At 42.3% G+C, this 17,892-nt stretch overlaps 2 protein-coding genes across 3 annotated transcripts in view; one reads left to right on the top strand and one right to left on the bottom strand.

Moving 5' to 3' along the window:
* Positions 1-5,475, bottom strand: part of Nudt2 (nudix hydrolase 2) — a 14,984-nt gene extending 9,509 nt beyond the window's left edge. The window contains exon 1 of one of the 2 annotated variants that reach the window (XM_028779123.1): positions 5,378-5,475. The gene's annotated coding sequence lies outside the window, so the exon portion shown is untranslated. The remainder of the gene's footprint in view (positions 1-5,377) is intronic. The other variant, XM_028779124.1, reaches the window with a different exon arrangement.
* A 236-nt stretch (positions 5,476-5,711) lies between these two features.
* Positions 5,712-17,892, top strand: part of Kif24 (kinesin family member 24) — a 68,590-nt gene continuing 56,409 nt past the window's right edge. Inside the window, exon 1 of the mRNA XM_028779113.1 lies at positions 5,712-5,850. The gene's annotated coding sequence lies outside the window, so the exon portion shown is untranslated. The remainder of the gene's footprint in view (positions 5,851-17,892) is intronic.

The raw sequence follows: 17,892 nt of genomic DNA, 5'->3' as shown, positions 1-17,892 counted from the left end.
TTTTTTTTTTTTTTTTTTTTTTTTTTTTTTTTTGAGAAGAGGGAGCTGAAACTATCCAGGAGCTTGAAAGTATTCAGCTCTCATACATTCTCCAAGTGGATTGAAACCTCAGGGGGTTAAAGAACACAGCATCCAATATGCAAATATCCCTGCAGCCAGGATTGCAGAGGTGAGAACTCCAGGCTGACAGCAGGCAATTCACACTTCAGAAAAGTGGCAGAGTGCCTGAGGTGGTTAGAAAAAAAGCCTGAACCAAAAAACCCTCAATGTCATCAGAAGGTTCCAGAAGCTAAGGGAAAATGCTTTTGGCTTTCTTCATAGACAGAATTTCCTCACAGCCTAGAAGATTCAGGACCAATATGAGGAGGGGGAAAAAAAAAGAGGACTCACAGATAAATGCTATGCTGCCATAGTTTATCATATTCATCAAGAATGCTGGGCCAACAGTTACCCACCCCCTCCAAAGCTCCCAGAAACATATTTTTATTTGCTTATTTATTTTTGTGGGGTCAGAGACTGAACTCAAACTTCATACATCTGAGGTACACACTCTCCAGTCGATCGTTCCTCCAGCCTTTACATAACAGAGTCCTTAAATCCTCCTCACATTTCTGATCTAAATCCCTTATAGCATAGTGTTTCAAGACACCATGCTGCCAAGTAATAATACTGTGCACTTAGGCTGTGCAAGTTTTTGACAGCTAAAGTTTCTAATGCTAACAGGCAACCGTTTAAGGTTAGGCATGGTGGCTCATGCCTATAATCCTAGCATTCAGAAGACTGAAGCAGGAGAACCTTGGTTAAAGATCTGTCTCAAACAAACAAACAAACAAGCTCGAAGAATGATCCTTTAATTTGTGTGTTAGTTTATGAGGAAACTGGGATTTTAAGACAGAGTCTTACAGTACAGCCCAGAACAAGATATGTAGAACAGGCTTGTCTTGAACTCCCTCTGCCTTCCAAATGAATACAAAGGCACACACCAATGTGTCTTTCTCAAAGCTTAAGAAACGCTAAGCCATGCTCCATGACATGCACCTTGCACCTGTAATCTCAGTACTTGGAAGGCAGAGAAGCAGGAGGATTGGGATATCAAGGCTAGATTTTGCTACATATAGATTTGAGGTCTTTCATAGCCACGAGTCCTGTCTCAAAAAAAAAAAAAAAAAAGATTAAAATACTTGCCCAGTGACATGATGATTGGAAATGTGAATTTGAATCCAAAGAAACCTAACTCCAAAGCTTGCAATTCTTTTAACCTTCAACAGGTCTGCTTATCATGAAATAGGGTTAGGGTTACACATAGCTCTGAGAGCACGCACAAACGCTTAATAAAATCACCACCAGTTTTAACGCTCCTTAGTCTTTAATCAGTACTCATCTGGAGACTGTTTAGGGTGTCTGGGTAAAAGCTTTTCCACTGAACAGGTTTGGAGTGGCTGTCTAGTAACCAAAGCCAGCTTGGGTGGGGAAAGTTTAGCCTGAGGCTCCTAAAAGTGCCTATTTGACAAGGGTGTCCACGACTCCACTGCTGTTTCCTGAGAAACAGGAACTGAAACCACATGTTTCCCCTAAACCTGGTGTCTAGAAATTTTGCACAGGTCAGAGAGGAGGAAGAACAACTCTGCTCGCTCATAAGCAGCTCTGTGTGCCTACTGCTTCCTCACCCCACACCACGATGGGCTTCTCTGCAACTCTCTAGCTTCCTTGTTTTTGGAGGAACAATGAAGGATCCATCCATGATAATGTTTTGTAACAATACTAAAAAGGAGGAAAAGAAGAAAGAAAAACACCTAAGCATATGAAAAACTTAGAAACATCTTTCTTTGGACATCTGCCTTTCATTCATTCCCTTCTTCTCTGGGAGCTAAAGCTGCAGAATCATTTTGCAAGCTTTGCTATATGACAGAGAGAGAAGTCAGATTTTTACCTTTAATGACATAGTGGTTTCTAGGATCAGACCAAAGTCAGACAAGGTTGGGACAAAAATACTGCTCAGGGAAAATTTGTTCTGTGGCCTTTTAGTGCCACCTGCTGTTCAGCTATGGAAAGCAAACTTAAGTGAGTCTAATACTGGAGCCTACTCATCTGTTGTCTGGTGAGTATACCCTGTATGGCAAGACTGAAGGGTAAATGTGAAATTGAACACTAAAATCATCCCCCTTTCTAGAGGTTCACAGCCCAGTGCAAGCAAAAGGCATCCAAGCAGATGTTACAAAGTGTTTCATTCATCATGAGGGTGTATATGAGACAGACATTAAAGGAGGATTGTTAGGTCAAGGGGGTACCCCGTAAGGATGTGCATGTGTGAATGTACTTGTGTTTTTCACCTGGATGCTAGATTCACTCAGATCTTATTTGCGTAGCATATACTTTATGTCTAGACTGAGCCATGTCCGAAGCCCCATTATAAAGATTTTGAAGGATGGCTCAGTTTACCAGGTTGTACGAAGGTGAGGCAAGGAGGCCCTCTAGACCAAGTAAGGAGTGTGCAAAGCTCTCACACAAAACAGCATTCTCTTGGTACACAGCTTAGTATATTGCTTTTTATTTTATTTTGTACAGGATCTTATTATGTACCCCTTGCTGACCCAGAACTCTCTGTGCAAATCAAGCTGGCTTCAAATTCAGTGATTCATCTGCCTCTAGAATGCTGGGATTAAAGGCATGCCACCATGCCTGGCTTAATTCATACCCTGTAGATAATAAGGACTACTGGGTTTTAGGTGGAGTGTATTTTGGTCAGATTGACATTTTACAAAAGCATCTTGGCAGTAAGTAGAGTGAAGAACAAATAGGAAGAAAAGACTGCAGGCAAAAAGACATGTTACAAGTTTACTTCCATCTTTTAAAAAAACATATATATGCATTGGTGTGGGGCTGCCAGAGCTCCTGGAACTGGAGTTACAGATAGTTGTGAGCTGCTGGAAGAGGTGTCTGGTTTGGGTAAGTTGATGGAAGAGGAAGAAGCTACCCATTTCTTTTTGAACTGAGTTGAATTTGAAGTGCTATAGAGTACCCACAAGGTAAATGAAAACTGGGTCTAAAGTTTAGTGATATCTCATTCTTCATGTCCTAAATTGAACATTTTATATTAGAAAAAGAATTGCTTTTACTATAGATATTCCAACAACCTGTGTGTTAACTAGTTTTATGTCAACTTGACACAAGCTAGGCTCACTGGAGAGGAGAGAGGCTCAGTTTAGAAAATGCTTCTATACAACTGGGCTGCAGGCAAACCTATAGTACATTTTTCTTAATCAGTGATTGATGTGAAGTGCCCAGCCCATAGTGGGTGGGGCCATCCCTGTACTGGTGGTTCTGTCTTTTATAAGAAAGCAGGCCACAAGGAGCAAGCTAGTAAGCAACACTCTTTCATGGTCCCTGCATCAGCTCCTGTCTCCAGATCCCTCCTGTCCTGACTTCTTTTGATGATGAACAGTGATAAGGATGAGTAAGCCAAATAAATCCTTTCTTCCTCAAGTTGCTCTTGGGCACTGTTTCATCAGAGCAGTAGAAACAGACTAAGACAAGCCACTTTCCTTGAATTTGGGTAAATTTACCTATCTAACCACCCCTTTCCAATCTGGTATTCCAAATATTTTCACTCTCTTTCAGCTCAAAACAGTACACCATAGGAAAGCATAGCTGATACTGCCATGAAAGACACTGAGCTACTAAGTTCAGGTTGTTACCTGAAGAAAGACACTTCATCATCTGTAAAGTGGCTCTAGCGCCTATTTCTCACTGTTGAGAGCTTAGAATAAAGTATGTGTATACAGAGATACTGAGTATGTCAGTCACCCTTATCTTGCATTATAATAGGCCATCTGAATGCTTCTCTGTATTTTGCTGGCATCCAACTCTTACCAATAGTTGAATCAAAATTTTGCACCCTCTGTTTAACAGCCCTGTCTGTCTTAGAACTCATTTTTTAAATCTATCCTAAAACTCAGAGATCCTCCTGCCTCTGGGGATAAACGCAAACACCATCACACCTAGCAAATCAAGAAATTTGTTTAAACATTTATATATTTTCTGTGAAACAGCAGATAAACAGTGGTTGTGAGTCACACTAAGGACTAGTAATTTTTAAAGATCAACAAGATTAATTCCTTTTAATATAGATATTGTCAATTTTCTTCTTTTGAATACTGAATTTATTTCCTTATTAGTAAGAACTCCTTTATTCTTTAACTGATTAGTGATTTGTTTTTGCTTATGTCTGTGTGTCTGCCAGTTGTGTGCAGTATGTGGGTGCCTGAAGAGGGCCACAGATTCCCTGGAGTAGGAGTTAGAGGCAATTATAAGCCATTTGACATGGGTGCTGGGAAATGAACTCAAAGTTCTCTGAAGAGAGGTAAGGGATCTTAACTACTGAACCATCCCTCCAGCCCCCAAATGGTTAATTTCTGAGCTAAAATGAGCAGCACATTAAAGAACACATGAAGCTACATACATGCTGGCTAGTGTGTTTGTTCCTACTATGATGGTGGTACCTTTTTACCTGAGAAGCTAGGACTTGCCAAGCATTTTTTTTTTCAGATGGCCTTCTTTGCAACCCGTTGAGACATTACAATCATTTTTCAGAAAAGGAAAAAACTATGGTTCATAAATATTTTTCTTTGCAACCCGTTGAGACATTACTATCATTTTTCAGAAAGGAAAAAACTACGGTTCAGAAATATTTTTGGGTAGTTAATGAAACGCAGGCACTCCTAGTTTCTAACATCATTAAGTTTAGTCGCCACTGGACATTAAGCATTTTTGCGTTGGCAACTTGACTGTTCTCGATTTAAGCTGTTTCGCCTTTTCCCCCGCCTTAAGATGGGATTCTTGTGATTTTCTATCTTTGGGGGCTGCAGAGCACCTGCCACTCTTCCAAAGGACTGGGGTTCAGTTCCCAGGAACCTATACCAGGTGACTCACAACTGCGTTTAACTTCAGCTCCTGGGATCCGACGCCTTCCGGCTTCTGAGAGCACCTGCATGCACGTGGCGCGCATAAACTGACACAGACAGACACGCACACACACAGACACACACACACACAGACACACACAAGTAAATTTTTTTTTGCAAACGTTAAGATGCCTTGGAATGCAGGCAGGGTTTAATCGGTAACTACAAAGCAATATTGAGGTCTAGGGAGACGATGTGATTGGGCCGCTAAGTCTCAACGCTGGACCTCTGACTCTGGGATTCTTCCGACCCAGGCCATCACCACTGACCCTTGTCCTCTCTGGTGTAGAGAGATAAACCGAGATTCTGCGAGTAGATGGAACTTGGCCTACACTCGCCTCACTGCCAGCTCTGTTCCCGCAGCAACAGGTCAGAACACTCGACACTACCCACTCCCCGAGCCCCACCGCACTCACCCACCGCACGGAAGCAGGAGGCGGTCCTCGAACGGAGACGAAGCGCTCCAGCCAATCAGAAGAGCCCGGCTGCACTTCAGGCGAGCCACAGAATTGGGCATCAGGCGCTTCCACCCGCCCCTGAGGCGCGGTTTTCTGACTGGGAGCGTCGCGAGATCTTCTTCAAGCGAAACCATTGGTGGAAAATGGACCGCCCCCTATCTCTTCCGCTCTCTGATTGGCCTTTTAGAGGAGCGGATGACAGGCTCCAAGAATGACTATTGGTCGTTGCTGCGGGACCGCAGGCAGGCGGGCGTTGGCGCGCGCGTTCGAACTGGCGCTTGGTGGCGTTGCCATGGAGATGTGGCTCGGCAAACACCTAAGGCCGCTTGACCGGACCCTCTGCTAGCGCGGCCTTAGGGCTTTCTCCTGACGGCACTATTTCTTCGATCCTCGGAGAAAACTGACTGAGGAGGAGCCCGGAAGGCCCTGAGGTGAGAAACTTTGGCTTGGGCCCAGGCCGTACGCCTGCGCGGGAGAGGGTGCGCCTGTCTCAGAGCGGCGCGCGCAGAGACCGGTATTTGCCGAGTAACTAGAATTTGGCTTCTCCGGTTCTTCCAGGGTTCACGCACTCTCTCACGTTTCATCTCCCTGTCTACGGTTTCTTCAGCAGCTATCTCGAATACTACCATTCTTGAGGCCTTTCTGAGTCCCCAAGGGCTTCTTGCCTTTGAAACACGCCCTTCAGGGCGCTCCGGTTGGACTTTGGGTTGTTTTGTGAACTTCCGGAAACCTCATTCTCCTTTTTCTCAGATAATTTTGACCTCTGAGATAAGACAAACCTTTCCACAATGTCTTACGCATAGTAGTTTTTTTTTTTTTAAGGAAATTTGTTCTGTTGGCTTTAACTCACTACAAATAGATTCGATTATCTTTCATGACTTGTTCCATTCACAGTCGACTTGGGGGCAGGTGGAAGAGAGAGGACACCTTAATGTCAAACCAGAAAACTCAGCGTTGGCATTCCCACATTGGGAGCAGGAAGACCTGCTCCCACTGCGGATGACAGCATTCGCTAGGCAGAGAATTCAGGACAGTCCTAAGAGCGGAGAAAGCAAGCTGACCACTAGCATACATACATTACTTTATTGTTAGTATACTGCTTTTATTTTTTAAAGTTTTTTATTTGTGTGGTTTTTGTTTGTTGGTTGGTTTGTTTTGAGACAAAGTTACATGTGACTATCCTGGAACTTTATGTTTAGAAAGGTAAAGTTGTGACTTGGTTGCTACATAGCTCTGCCCACATTGTAGTCTGGCCTACATATACCTCTTATCAGACCCCTAAATGTATTTGCTTAAAACAGACCATTCTGTTGTTATATGCCAGAGGATTTTCTCTTATTGTTTAATGACCTCTAACTATCATCACATTTTATCTGTGCTTTGGAGAATGAAATCAATTATTTGACTTTGAGTTTTTTCACTTCACATTTTGTGTGTGTGTGTGAGAGAGAGAGTCGGGGTGTGGGGGAGAGACAGACAGACAGCACTCAAGTGAAGGTCAGAGGACAACTTTGAGGAATTGGTTCTCATTCTCCTTGTTGTTTAGGCGGCTTGTTTCTGCTGCTGCACTGCACTGCATACTCCAGGATATTTCTGTCATGCCCCCCCCCCCATTTCTCCCTAGGAGTGCTGGGGTTACAGATGTGCAGTACCACATGTGACCTTTTATGTGGGTTCTAGGCATTGAATTTGGATCATTAGGCTTATAGGTTATTTACCTACCAAGCCAACCTTGGTCTTTAAGGTTTTTTATTTTTTATTTTATGTGTATGAGTATTTTGCCTGTATGGATGTGTACCTTGTGTGTGTGGTATGAAGGAAGTCACACGAGGGTGTTGGATTCCCTACAACTGCAGTTATAGTCAGTTGTGCGATACCATGTGGGTGCTGGGAACACCTGGCCCTTTGATAGAACAGCTCGTGCTCTTAAGTGTTAAGCCGTCTCTCCAGCTCCATTTTTTTTTTTTTTTGGATGGCATTCTACATTGTAGTTCAGACTGTCCTGGAACATGCAATAATCCTCCTGTTTCAGCTTCTCAAGTGCTGGAATTATAAATATAAGCCAACACACTCAATTTGGAAAATTTTTCGAACCTTTTATTACTTGTTTTATTTGTTGTTGTGTGTCTGTGTATGAACACAGGATGGCTTCTCGGGAGTAGGTTCTCCAGATTTACTCAGATCATCAGGCTTGGTGGAAACTGCCTTTATCTGTAGAGCCCTCTTGCCTGCCTTTAAAACATCTTTCTTTGCATTTATATTCTACAAACAGAATTTTGTGACCACTCTCTTCAGAATGTATTAACAGTTCAGCTTCTGTCCATTCATCAGGTATTCAGAATCCTGTTGCATTTCTAAGACTATTAAATTGTTGACTTGTGGCCTATATAGTCATAGTATTATTGCTGATTATTCTTTCTTACATGAAATTCATAGTTCATAGTTAACTTTAATGAAAAGATTCAAAATGTTGCCAGGCAGTGGTTCATGCCTTTAATCTCAGCACTTGAGAGGCAGAGACAGGCAGATCTCGGAGTTCAAAGTCAGCTTGGTCTACAGAGTGAGTTCTAGGACAACCAGGGGTACACAGAGAAACCTTGTCTCAACAACAAAAATGTCAAATATAGCAGCTGTTGTGGTTTGGATATTGTAATGTTTAGTGCTAATTGTCAACTTGACAAAACAATCACCTGGGAGAAAGTGATGTCTATGGAAGATTGACTTGTATTAATTGAGGTGGGAAAACCTGCTCACTTATAGATGACACCATTTCCGAGGCAGGGAATTCTGGACAGTATAAGAGTGAAGAAATCAAGCTGACCACTTTCACTGCTGTGAACAGACACCATGACCAAGGCAACTCTTATAAGGACAACATTTAATTGAGGCTGGCTTACAGGTTCAGAGATTCAGTCCATTATTATCAAGGAAGGAGCATGGCAGCATCCAGGCAGGCATGGTGCAGGAGGAGCTGAGAGGTTGCCGTTTTATTTGTATAATGAAGGGTTGAACTTTTCTCATTCTTCACCTGGTGTTTATGATCTGTTAACCTAGTTTCTCCATGTAGACTTAGCAAATTTGTTCAAACTTTCTGTACTGTAGGTCCCTAAGTTTTGTTAAATGAGGCTGGAAATGTGGTAGTGTACACATTTAATCACAGCACTCCAAAGACAGAGGCAGATGGATCTCTGTTCGCTCATGGCCAGTTTGGTCTGTATAGTGAGTTCCAGGCCATCAGGGCTAAGTAAGACCCTGTCTTAAAACAACCCCCCCCCCACACACACACACATACATATACTCACTATGTAGACTGGCCTTAACAGAGATCTGCCTACCTTAACCTCCTCTGCAGGGACTAAAGGTGTGCACTACCACTCCAGACTGAGGTTATTTTTAAATCATTGCTTTATCAACAACATTCCTTTGTGGTAATGCCTGATTCCATAGATGAAACTGTTTCCAAAGGGGTTTGACCCTGACTGAAATCATATCAGCTTGGAAATTTGTTTATTTTTGATTTTTTAAGACAGAGTTTCGGAACCCTGTCTCGAAAAACAAAACAAAACAAAAAAAGGAATTAAGAAATGGGTTTCTGGGCTGGAGAGATGGCTCAGTGGTTAAGAGCACTGACTGCTCTTCCAGAGGTCCTGAGTTCAAATCCCAGCAACCACATGGTGGCTCACAACCATCGGTAATGAGATTGGATGCCCTCTTCTGGTGTGTCTGAAGACAGCGATAGTGTACTCATAAATAAAATAAATAAATAAATCTTTAAAAAAAAAAAAAAAAAGAAATGGGTTTCTATTTTTTAGCAATTTGCTTAAAATAAGATCAGATAGTTGCAATATATATCTTTAATTTTAAAAAATATTTTGGTTTTCCAAGACAAGATCTTACTATCTAGTTCAGTCTGATTTGAAACTTGCTTCTGAGGTTGGAGAGATGGCTCTGCAATTAAAAGCAGTTTGTGTGTGTGTGTGTGTGTGTGTGTGTGTGTGTGTGTGTGTGTGTTTGAGACAGGGTGTTTCTATTATGTATCTCTGGCTGTGCAGACCAGGCTGGCCTGGAACTTACAGAGATCCATCTACCTCTGCCTCCCAGTGCTGGGATTAAGGCATACACCACCATGCCTGGCACTTGTTCTGAGATTAAAAATGTGTGCCATTATACCCAGAACAAGGTTCATTTCCAGCACTCTTGTGGTGGTTCACAACCATCTGTGACTTAAGTCCCAGGGGAATCCAATGCCCTCTTCTGACCTCCATGAACATCAAGCACACGTGGTGTACATGCATACATTCCCACAAAACACTCATGCATAAAATAAACTAAGTTACCAAAAACCAAACCAAACCAAAAAAAAGGAACTTACTCTGTGGTCCAGAAAAATCTCAACCTAGAATACCTCCTATGCCCTGTTAGAAATAAGTTTGGAATTACAAAGAAAGGCATTTGAAGTGTCTGGACAAAGCAAAACTTTACTCTTGATCAAGAGAGTGCACCTCTCAAAAAGAAGAGCATGCACACCAGGGCTGGAAGTGCACTTGGTTTTCATTCTAACATAAGTGGTCTTTTCCCCATTGGCTGGGGCCTGACTTTACAGTCTTTCTCAATTGGTTAGTTTTAAAAGAATTGGCACAAAGGAAATGGGGAAGGCCCCTGAATTATTTAAATTCCAAAACTGTAACAGGGCCTTTGTGTAAACAAAAGCTTAACTAGGTTATGAGGGAGGATTTAAAATATTATAAAGTTTTAAAAGGTAGAGAAGATCAAAAGATTTGAAATTATCCACAACAAAACCTATAGTGTTTATCAGGAAGACTAATATTTAATGTTTCTTATGCTCCCAAGTACAAATATGTGCCACCAGGTGTAGCCAACTATATAACATGGAGACTAAACAGAGATTTTTCTATTTTATGGAAATTTTACCTTTTCTTTCTTAGGACTTTGGAAACAAGTTAAAATGATTATATAGTTTTTCCATATCTGTCTTTGTATTCAAATGACAGCTGCTAGTGAAAAAGAGAACATTTCTGAGCATTTATATCAATGAAACTTATGGCAATCTAAGAAAACCAAATTTAACAAGTTTGTGAAACAAATACATATACACTTAATGACTCAAGAAAGATCATCTGTTCAAAGTTATCCCAGGGGCTGGAGAGATGGCTCAGTGGTTAAGAGCACTGACTGCACTTCCAGAGGTCCTGAGTACAAATCCCAGCAACCACATAGTGGCTCACACCCATCTGTAATGAGATCTGATGCCCTCTTCTGGTGTGTCTGAAGACAGCTACAGTGTATTCATATATAATAAATAAATAAATCTAAAAGAAAAAAAAAGAAATAAGAAAACATTTGTAAACAAAACAAAACAAAAAGTTATCCCAGGAACAGATGGATTTTTGCTAAGAGTTTTATCTGCCTTTAGATAGGGTCAAGTTTTAGTAAGTATCATGAACCCTAGAATAAGTATCAACATTTCAAAAATATAAGTACGAGACTCTAATGTTACCTTGTTGTAAGTCAGGATTATTTGTTGTTTCTTATAGAACTCTTTAGCTGGGCAGTGGTGGCGCACGCCTTTAATCCCAGCACTTGGGAGGCAGAGGCAGGCGGATTTCTGAGTTCGAGGCCAGCCTGGTCTACAGAGTGAGTTCCAGGACAGCCCCGGCTATACAGAGAAACCCTGTCTCGAAAAACCAAAAAAAAAAGAAGAAGAAGAAGAAGAACTCTTCAATCACTATAAAGAAATCTAAGGTCTATATAATATTCTTTGCCAGCCAGAAAAGTGGGTAAAAATAGCCCAGTTCTAAGACATTCACCAGGCTGGCCTCGAACTCAGAAATCCGCCTGCCTCTGCCTCCCAAGTGCTGGGATTAAAGGCGTGCGCCACCATTGCCCGGCTGAAACAGGGTTTTGTGTGTGTGTGTGTGTGTGTGTGTATAGGCCTGGTTGTTCTGAACTAGCTTTGTTGACCAGGTTAGCCTCAAACTCAGAGGTCCACCTGCCTCTGCCTCCTGAGTGCAGAGATTAAAGGCTGTGCCACCACTGCCCAGTTGAGTCCATTGATCTTAAAGGACTTAGTACCACCATTTTTAAAAGCAGTATAACTGTTAGGAGTCAAAGAAACTCAGGGCAAATGGCTAAGGTGCCTATTAACAAGTCAAAGTGGACCCTGACTGCCAGGCTCTTCCAGTACCTGTTATGGAGTTCTGCTTCCTCAGTATTTCTCACACCCTAAACCTCTCCAATCAGGGAATTCCCTTCTCTCAATTTCTCTTTCCTATATACCATTTTGGCTATGTGCTCTCTCTTGGCTTGGCTCTTGGTTCTCTTGGTTCCTCTCTTGATCTCCCTGCTCCCTCTCCCCACTTTCTCTCTTCTTATAGCTAGGTCTATTTTGCTGGTCAGGTTCACGCTGGCCTCCTCCAGATGCCTCTAACTTTTCTCTTCCTCTTCTCTTGAATAAAAACCTTCACCTCAACCATACCTAGAATCATGTCCTCGTTTTCATTCACTAACTGCATTCTAAAATACTTATCTTTATAACCATAGATAAGTAAGATCTCATTCCCCATCAAAGCAACTTCTTTTTTTGCAGCAGCAGGAAACCATTACAGAAAGCCATAACTTGTCAAAAATGGAGAGAGCAGCTGACTCTGGAACTCCCAGCCCCAAATGATACATCTACAACACAACTACACCCAAAGCTCAGGGAACATTGCAAAAGATGGAGAGGGAAAATTATAAGAGCCAGAAGACCAGAGAGTCAGCTGTGAGGTTGTGCCTTCTAGCTATGACAGGGAAGCTACACCCATGAAATCTCAATATGGCTGCCTAAATAAGACCTAAACAACTCCAACAGCAGTGTACATCCCAATGAGGATAGGAGAAATCTCACACAGCCCCATCCCTAGATGAAGAGCTATGAGAAATTAACAACTGCTGAGGGAGGAATAATTAGTCTTCCCCAGGGATGAGCCCTCAATTGGTTATCCCAATACCAAGTGAAATATATACATTCTTAGCCTTAGAAACAAACATTCAAGCAACAGTGAACAGACTCAGCAGGTTGTATTTATATGTTGCTTCGTTTGTTTGTATGTACTGTAGGAGTCAAAGTCAACCTGTAAGCCCCACCTGCTCAAGGACTAGGAAACTTCCTGGAATGCTGGGAGTTGTCGTTCTTGGAAAACAACAAAGGCACATGGGAAATACAGTGGCTGTATGGATTTTGTCCTTTAAAAACTCCTATAACACGTATTTTGTTGCCACTGGTTGGGATTCTAGAGAGTAGATCTGGCCAGAGTCTATCCTGGCTAGTATTTGATTAAAGCTTGCTTCAAATTTGGCTCAAAATTATGGAAACAGTTTTTCTCTTGTGAATCTCAGGATTAACATGATTTATAACAACAATGATTAAAGAAGAGAGATTGGTGGGAAGTGGATATAGGAGGAGTAAGAAGAAACAAATCTAGGACAAAGCTGATGTAATTATATTTTAATTATATTTTAAAGAAAGGAATGCATAGGTGTGATGATTTGTATATACTAAGCCCAAGGTGTAGCACTATTAGAAGGTGTGGCCCTGTTGCAGTAGGGGTAGCCTTGTTGGAGTAGGCATGTCACTGTGGGTGTGGGCTTTAAGCCCCTCATCCTAGCTGCCTGGAAGCCAGTCCTCCACTAGCAGCCTTCAGATGAAGATGTAGAACTCTCAGCTCATGCCTGCCTAGATGCTGCCATGCTCCCACCTTGATGAAAATGGACTGAACCTCTGAACCTATAAGCCAGCCCCAAATATATGTTGTCCTTTATTAAGATTTGCCAACCCTAACTAAGACAATAGGTAGACTGACGTGCTGACTACCATACCACTGTAAACTCAGCACTCAGGAAATGGAAGCACAAGGAGTGTAAGGTCATCCTCCACTATGTAACAAGGTGAAGGCCAGCTTTATTTGATTGATTTATTGATTGATTGATTGATTGAAGGCCAGCTTTACAGACCAGCTTGTGATATGTGAATGTCTGTCTCAAAATACAAAACAAAAACAAAATCGCCACTCATACGAACAAAAGAGAATGCATACACAAACTATATCTTTAGATTTACAAGCAGAAAATAAAAATCTCAAGAATGTTAGTTATATAGATTAGAAGGACAAAATGAGCATGTTCTAGATGGCCACAGTGATAATGGCTCTTAACAATGACTTTAATGGGCTATCACTGAGCTAAAGGTGCTAACCCCCAAGCCTGACAACCAGAGTCTGATTCTCCAGAACTGCTCCTCCCAAGAACTATTCCCTCAAATTGTCTCCTGACCTCCACATATGTGAGTGGGTCTCACGCATCACACACACACACACACACACACACACACACAAATATATAGAGACAAGTTAAAAACAACAAAAACAGATGCAATACAAACCCCAACATTTTCAATCACTTTTTATAAAAGTGTTTCTGTACCTCAGGTTAGGAACTAGATCCCTAAGAACATACAAGAACATCCAAATTCCAAGAAGCAAAATAAAAGGTAAATAATTCAGTATATACTCTCTCTACAAGAGAGCCAGTTATTTCAAACTCTAGGGATTATCCTATCTATAGTAACTGAGCTTTACAAAAAAGGACAAGAAACAACTGCTTCAAACAGCAGCTGCAGAAGAACTAAAACAGATGGTACTTAATGGAATTCCTACGGCCAGGGGTGGATTCTGGACACTGTTACTGCCATGTTACTAAAAACAAACAAATAAACAAACAAAAAACCCCAAATCCAAAACTCAACCTTTGAGATTATTTCTGTTTGTAATTGAAAAAAAATTAGTTCACTATAATCACCTAAAAATAGATGTAACAAAATTGCTGAACCCAGCCATCTTAAGTCAACACAGGTCTACTACTCTCTAAATATTGATGTTTAGTATTGGGACAGGTAATAACTAATGTTGAGTTTAAATTCAGTAGTTTATTTTTAAAATTTTAGTCTAGTTTAATCTCAGAAAGCTGTCACTTAAAGATTTTTTGCCACTTTGGAGCCTTAAAACCATGCCAATAAACCATATCTCATATGTTTACCTAGAAGAATGGCTACAACCAGTCTTTATGAATTCCCAAGCTGGCTGGGCAGTGGTGGCACACACACTCAAGAGTAAGAGGCAAATGAATCTCTGACTTTGATGCAAGCCTGGTCTACAATGTGAGTTCCAGGACAGCCAGGGCTACAGAGAAACTCTGTCTTTTTTTTTTTTTTTTTTTTTTCAAGACAGAGTTTCTCTGTTTAGCCCTGGCTGACGTGGAACTCACTCTGTAGACCAGGCTGTCCTCAAACTCAGAAATCCGCCTGCCTCTGCTTTCTAAGTGCTGGGATTAAAGGTGTGCGCCACCACTGACCGGCTTAGAAACCCATTTCTAATGACAGAAAACAGATCAGTGATTGCCTAGGGAAAGAACTGACTGTTGAGGTATTGGGGATGGGGGAATGGAAACATGATTTAGCCCTTAAGAGCACTTGTTCCTCTTGTAGAGAGTTCCATTTGGTTCCCTTCACACATAAGGCAGCTTACAATAGTTGTAACTCTGTTTTCTGGAAATCCAACACCTTCCTCTGGTCATTGAAGGCACCAGACACATATGTAGTACACACAAGGAATACTCATATACATAAAATTAAAATATTTTTAAAGGCATTAGGAACTTATATTACTGAGCTGGGTATAATGACACACATCTTTAATCCCAGCAGGCAGAGAGGCAGGTGGCAGACAGAGGCAGTCTACAAAGTAAGTTCTAGAACAAGCAGAGCTGCACAATGAGACCCTGTCCAAAAAAAAGAGATCTAAGTAAATAATTTTTTTAAAAAAGAATGATTGATAACCTTTGATTGCAATTTTTTTGTGTGTACATGTGACTTGAGTACATGTACAAGGAGGTTGTGACTAGGAGGTTGAGCAAGATTGACTTCATGACAGGCTGTGAGATGCCAATTCAGGGGACTAGGCCTAAGTTTCTGTTTCCCAGAACTGAAAAATAAACCAGTTCCTTGAAAACCTACAGCCCCACAATCAGGAACTGCTCCACCATCTGGCCTGAGGTAAGAATAGTTAGTCAGCAACAGTTCTGGAAAGTCCTCAGAACCCTGGTCAATCCCAAAGATACCAGTACCCCTAGAGATAGAGCCAACCAATCAGGGTAAAGGTCACCTACCCCTCCCTGGAATTTTCCTAATCAGCTTTAAATTGAGCCTTCAAGCTCACTTTGGGGTGGCCACTTTGATGAATGTTAGACCACTGTATGCTGGATTTCTGCAGAATAAATGTTCTTTGCTTTTGCATACTATTTGAGTCTGGGATGTCATTCTTCAGCAATTCACAGAGCCCCTTACATTTAGGGGCTCATCGGGGGTGGCTGGAGCTCCCTACCCCCAACCCAAATAGTTGAGGATTTTCCAGGGCAGTTTTACTCCCTGCCAATTGGTAAGTCCAGTCTCTGTATTTCTGTTTTGGGTTTAATCTGGAGGCTGAGAGAGACAAAGAGGATGTTTTGTCACCCATCCAGGGGCTATGGAGGCTATTCCCAACACCCTACCAGGAAAGGGAAAACTTAATAGTTCTCGTCTGATTTGTGAACTGACTGTGTGTTTTTGGGCCTCTCATGGGGCAGGGAGGAAGACTACCTGAGATCTTTTCCAGGAACATCTTTCTGTGTTTGTGTATTTTGTCCTTGTTTTTTTTTTTTTTTTCTTCCTGTACAAGTTCTTGGCCTTTTTGATTCCTAAAACAGGGCATACACACACCACCCCCTTGGGGTTAGTCTTGAACCATTTTTAGGACTTCTGCTGGGTTGTGGAAGACTCAGTTCTGGTTGTTTGTCCCAGCAAACTAGCCATCTTTTTCAGGGATGAATGGCCCACCCTCATGGTAGGCCCGATGGGGAAACTTTCCATCTCCCCACTATTTACAAGGTGAAGTCTATATAGTCTGTAAAGCCATAAGCCACCCAGATTAGGTGCCATACATCACCACATCGCTGTATTTGATAGAGAAGCGCCATGCCTGGATGAAACTTTTTTCTATCACCAGCTGTGCTGCCACCTGCTCTCTTCCCCATTAAGGAGGTTCAGCCCTGGCTACCTACCTACTTCCTCCTTTGGCCCCTGAAGAGGATCTCTACCTTAGGTTCCTGCCACTGCTACTGCCCCTGCTCAGCAGGTGAAGGCAGAAGAAGAGGAAAATCCCAACTTCACAGAGTCTGTCCCACACTTGGGCCCATACAGCCCAAAGGGCTGATTCTACTATGACCTTACCCCTCAGGGCCACAGGACTGCCTGATGGGAGTGGAGGGGAGACTGTTTATGACATACCTTCCCTTTGCTATTAATGACCTTTATAATTGGAATTTGCAGAACCTTAAATTCTCAGAAAAACAATCTGCTTTGATAGAACTCTTGGATTCAATAATGACTCATCAACTGACCTGGGATCATTGCCAACAACTGTTCCAGGTCCTCTTCACTAGTGAAGAGAGGGAATGGATTGTGGGAGCCACCTGGAAGTTTGTTCTGGGAGCAAATGGGCTGCCCATCCAGATCCAGGCCGATTTTGATGTGGTCTCAACTCAGCCCAATTGGGACTGATGCAGTTAAGGGGAAACTCACGGTCTACTGCCAAGCTCTAATGGGGGGCCTCTAAGAGGCTGCTAGGTGGCCTACAAATTTGTCCAAAGTAATTCAGATAGTGTAGGGGAAAGATGAGTCACTGAGAAATGTCCTGGAAAGATTGATGGAGGCCTACAGGACCTACACTCCTTGTTTGATCCAGAGGCCAGAGAGAACCAATTTGTCATAAATATGGCCTTTGTCAATCAAGCTACCCCTGACATCCTTCAGAAACTTCAGCACCTAGACAGCTTTGCAGGTAAGCAACTAACTGAATTAAAGGCTGTAGCTGAGAATGTTTTTAACAATCGAGAGAGCCCTGATGATCGACAGCCCGAGGACCGGTGAACTTGCCACTCGCCACCACAAACGAATGAAAGAGAGCTGAAAAACTTGGCTCACAGGAGGGGCAAAGGTAAGCCAGTCCCCATGAGTGCCCTAAAAGAAACCCAAGAGAGGGCCCAAAGGTTCTGGAGTTGGAAGAACTAGATGACTCAGGATATTGGGGCTCAACTCCCCTCCATGAACCCTGGGTAACCCTGAAGGTAGAGGGGAAGCCCATAGAATTTCTGGGGCATAATACTCTGTTTTGAAACAACTGCTAGGGCCTCTGTCAGACCAGAAAACATAGGTGCATGGGGCAATGGACATGAAGCCCTGTCCATGGACAGCCCGAAGAAAAGTGGACTTGGAGTAAGACAGGTAACACTCACTTATGTGCATCCCTGGTTGTCCATACTCCCTGTTGGGTAGAGACCTCTTTACCAAAATGGGAGCCCAAATTCATTGTGGCCCAGAGGAA

This window comes from Grammomys surdaster, unplaced genomic scaffold, assembly GCF_004785775.1.
Source record: "Grammomys surdaster isolate TR1022 unplaced genomic scaffold, NIH_TR_1.0 344, whole genome shotgun sequence".
Taxonomy (NCBI): Eukaryota; Metazoa; Chordata; class Mammalia; order Rodentia; family Muridae; genus Grammomys; species Grammomys surdaster.
The sequence above is the reverse complement of the archived record's forward strand: the minus strand, read 5'-3'. Positions and strand labels throughout refer to the sequence as shown.